We start from the raw sequence: 4,275 nt of genomic DNA, 5'->3' as shown, positions 1-4,275 counted from the left end.
ATTTATTGAGCGCTTACTGTGTGCAGAGCACTGTACTAAGCGCTTGGGAAAGTACAATTCGGCAACAGAGAGAGACGATCCCCGTCCAACAACGGGTTCACGGTCTAAAAGGGGGAGACAGACAACGAAACAAGTAGACGGGAGCAGAGGAAAAGGGAGGCTCAGTCTGGGAAGGCCTCGTGGAGGAGGTGAGCTCTCAACAAGGCTTTGAAGGCAGGGGGAGGTGTGCTAGTTGGACACAGTCCCTGCCCCGCAGATACTCACGGTCTTAATCCCCATTTTAGAGGTGAGGGAACTGAGGCAGAGAGAAGTGAAGTCACTTGCCCAAGGTCACAGAACAGACAAGCGAAGGAGCTGGGATCAGAACCCGGGTCCTTCCGACTCCCAGGCCCGGGCTCTATCTACTAGGCCAGGTTTCGGGTCAGAGAGGAGTAAAATGGGAATTCAGCACCTGTTCTTCCTCCCGAGGCGACTGCGAGCCCCACGGGGAAAGAGGGAGTGCGTCCGACTGTCAGTACGTAACACCGTTAGGGTTCTCCTCGACATCACTGCGTAATTTCACTTTAATCCGCAGTGCCATGTGGGACATGGACTGAGTCCACCCTGATTAACTTGTATCTACACCAGCGCTTGGTACAGAGCCTTGCCGTAGCAAGAACTTAACACAATTTTTTAAAAAACACCCCAAAACAACTTGATAATCTTGTATCTAACCCAACACTTAGTTCAGTGCCTGAACATAGAAAATGCTTAACAAATACCATTAAAAATAATAATAATGATGATGGTATTTATTAAGTGCTTACTATGCACCAAGCACTGGGGTAGATACAAGATAATCAGGCTGTCGCACGTGGGGCTCCCAATCTTAATCCCCATTTTATCTTAATCCCCATTTTACCGATGAAGGAACTGAGGCCCAGAGAAGTGAAGTGACTTGCCCAAAGTCGCACAGCTGATAAGTGGAGGAGCTGGGATTAGAACCCACGACCTCAGATTTCCAAACCCGTGCTCTTTCCACTAAGCTATGGTGGAGGGAGCACCCGAAGGCTCTGTCCAGTGTATATATCAGTGTATATGTGTGCGTGGGTGCATGCACATAATAATAATAATAATAATGTTGGTATTTGTTAAGCGCTTACTATGTGCTGAGCACTGTTCTAAGCGCTGGGGTAGATACAGGGTAATCAGGTCTCACATGGGGCTTAACAGTCTTAATCCCCACTTTCCAGATGAGGTAACTGAGGCACAGAGAAGTGAAGTGACTTGCCCAAAGTCACACAGCTGACAACCGGCGGAGCCAGGATTAGAACCCATGACTCTGACTCCTAAACCCGGGCGCTTTCCACTGAGCTTTCCACTACATGAGTCTTCAAGCAGGACAGTACCACACCCTGGTACCACATGCAAGGGTGGATCACAACTCCGGTGGGAAGGATGAATGCAAGATCACGGGGGCAAGAATGATTCCACAACCCAGGTCTTCCCTTCTTGCCTTCAGCACACCAATATTTCCCAAGCCCCAGAGCAATGACAGAGGAGGGAAGAGAAAAGGTGAAGGGGGAAAGAAGGGCGTTTGGAAAAACCAGCACAGCGGAGAAGGCTGAAAATTTGAATTGACCGTAATGAGTTAGAGAAATATCACAAGAACATTGAGATTTTTTTTTTATGGTACTTGTTAAGCACTGTACTATGTGCCAGGCTGGGTGGATACAAAATAATCAGATTGGACACAATTTAGGCTCACGATCTAAACTGGAGGATGATTTAATCCTCACTGAACAGATGAGGTAACTGAGGCACAGTTGAGGTAACTGAGGGAAGGAAATGGAGGTGAGGAGGGAGATTAGCGGAGAGAGGTCTTTGGGATGGCCAAGAAGACCCCGAGTGGAGTTCCACATTTCCCAAAATGGGGTGTCCCACTTGGAACCGGGCTTAGGACCGTAGTCTCCACCCCGTCCTTTGCCCCCACGCCACAGATGGAACGCAGACGGTACCTGGCCTCGCCCACTCCGGCTTCGCGGCCTCAATCCCATCGGCAGGTGTCATTCTGGGGTCTGGTCAGCAAAGGGGCACCCTAAGAAAAGCCCCTTAGACCCGCTTCAACATGGGCTCTTCGCCCCTACAGAGCTCTCGGGACACCAATTATTAGTTGAGTCCGGGCAGGTTTGCCCACCGCGGTGCCAGCTGTTTAACAGACGTGACTAAGAAGTCAGGCGTTGTGCAAAGCGTTGGGGTAGATTCCAGTTAATCAAGATGGACGCAGCCTAAGCCCACAAGGGGCTCCTGGCTTCGATCCCCATTTTCCAGAAGAGGGAACTGAGGCCCAGAGAAGTGAAGTGACTTTCCCAAGGTCATGCAGTGAGCCGGGATTAGAACCCAGGTCCTTCTGACTCCTAGGTCCACGCTCTATCCTCTAGGCAATGCTCCTTCTCAGGTTGCTGAATGGTAGATCGTTCATTCATTCAATCAAATTTATTGAATAATAATAATAATAATAATGTTGGTATTTGTTAAGCGCTTACTATGTGTAGAGCACTGTTCTAATCACTGGGGTAGATACAGGGTCATCAGGTCGTCCCACGTGAGGCTCACAGTTAATTCCAATTTTACAGACGAGGTAACTGAGGCACAGAGAAGTGAAGTGACTTGCCCACAGTCACACAGCTGACAGGTGGCAGAGCCGGGATTAGAACCCATGACCTCTGACTCCCAAGTCCGGGCTCTTTCCACTGAGCCGCACCGCTTCTCTGAGTGTTTACTATGTGCAGAGCACTGTACTAAGCACTTAGAGAGTTGGTTCACCCAGTTGGCAGATGAAACCAAGCTGCCAGAGGAGGGAAGAGAAAAGGTGAAGGGGGAAGGAAGGGCGTTTGGAAAAACCAGCACAGTGGAGAAGGCTGAAAATTTGAATTAAATATCACAAACACGTTGAGATTTTTTTTTATGGTACTTGTTAAGCACTGTACTATGTAATAATAATAATAATAATAATGTTGGTATTTGTTAAGCGCTTACTATGTGCCGAGCACTGTTCTAAGCGCTGGGGTAGACATAGGGGAATCAGGTTGTCCCACGTGGGGCTCACAGTCTTAATCCCCATTTTACAGATGAGGGAACTGAGGCACGGAGAAGTTAAGTGACTCGCCCACAGTCACACAGCCGACAAGTGGCAGAGCTGGGATTCGAACTCATGAGCCCTGACTCCAAAGCCCGTGCTCTTTCCACTGAGCCACGCTGCTTCTCAACCCCAAGCCAGGCTGGGTGGATACAAAATAACCAGATTGGGCACAATTTAGGCTCACGATCTAAACTGGAGGATGATTTAATCCTCATTGAACAGATGAGGTAACTGAGGCACAGAGAAGTGAAATGACCGCCCAGGGTCACCCGGCAGACAAGTGGCAAGGGGAGGATTAGAAACCAGGTCCTCGGACTCCAGGCCCACGCTCTTGTCACTAGGCCACGCTGCTTCCCTTCAGAGCCGACAAATGCAGGGTCGTTAGTTTGAGGAGGAAAGAACAATTTCACAAATTGAAGATGGGGAAGGAAGGTTGATGTGCAACTTCCGGGGGTAGAGCCTAAAGGATATAGAGGATCGCAGGCAACCCCTTTTCTAGATAGAGGCTCCTCTCAGTTATTTTTTTGGTAATGGTATTTGTTAAGCACTTACTAGGTTCCAGGCACTGTACTCGGCGCTGGGGGAGATACGAGGTAATCGGGTTGGACACAGTCTCTGCTCCTCCTGGGGCTGACAGTCTTAATCCCCATTTTAAGTCAGGTCCAGATGAGGGAACTGAGGTACAGAAACGTTTAATCCCTCAGTTCCAGATGAGGGAACTGAGGTACAGAAACCTCGGGTGACTTGCCCGAGGTCACACAAGTGGCGGAGCCGGGATTAGAACCCAGGTCCTTCTGACCCCCAGGTCCGCGATCTATCCACCAGGCCATGCTACTTCCCCTTCCTGATGACCGATAGGATTATAGATATAGGACACAGAACGGATACTGATAATCCGGCCAGCTATTTTGTAACTTTTGGGGTGGGTGTTCTTAAAGAACTTCATGTTAGGAAGAGACCATCCTGCAGTAACCGTGCCACGTCTGACTCATGAGCACATGTGCAAAACCATCTCTTCCAACGCTGCGTCGCGGTTATTTGCCAGACGGACGGCTATCGTAGGAAGAAGAGTGCCCGATCTGGCCGTAATAGTTTACCGAAAACCTACAACCAACACGGGCTTCGTGGAAGAATCGAGTTAGCCTGAGGAGAGG

The sequence above is a fragment of the Ornithorhynchus anatinus genome, chromosome 2 (genome assembly GCF_004115215.2).
Source record: "Ornithorhynchus anatinus isolate Pmale09 chromosome 2, mOrnAna1.pri.v4, whole genome shotgun sequence".
In the NCBI taxonomy this organism is placed as follows: domain Eukaryota; kingdom Metazoa; phylum Chordata; class Mammalia; order Monotremata; family Ornithorhynchidae; genus Ornithorhynchus; species Ornithorhynchus anatinus.
This window is presented reverse-complemented; position numbering follows the sequence as displayed.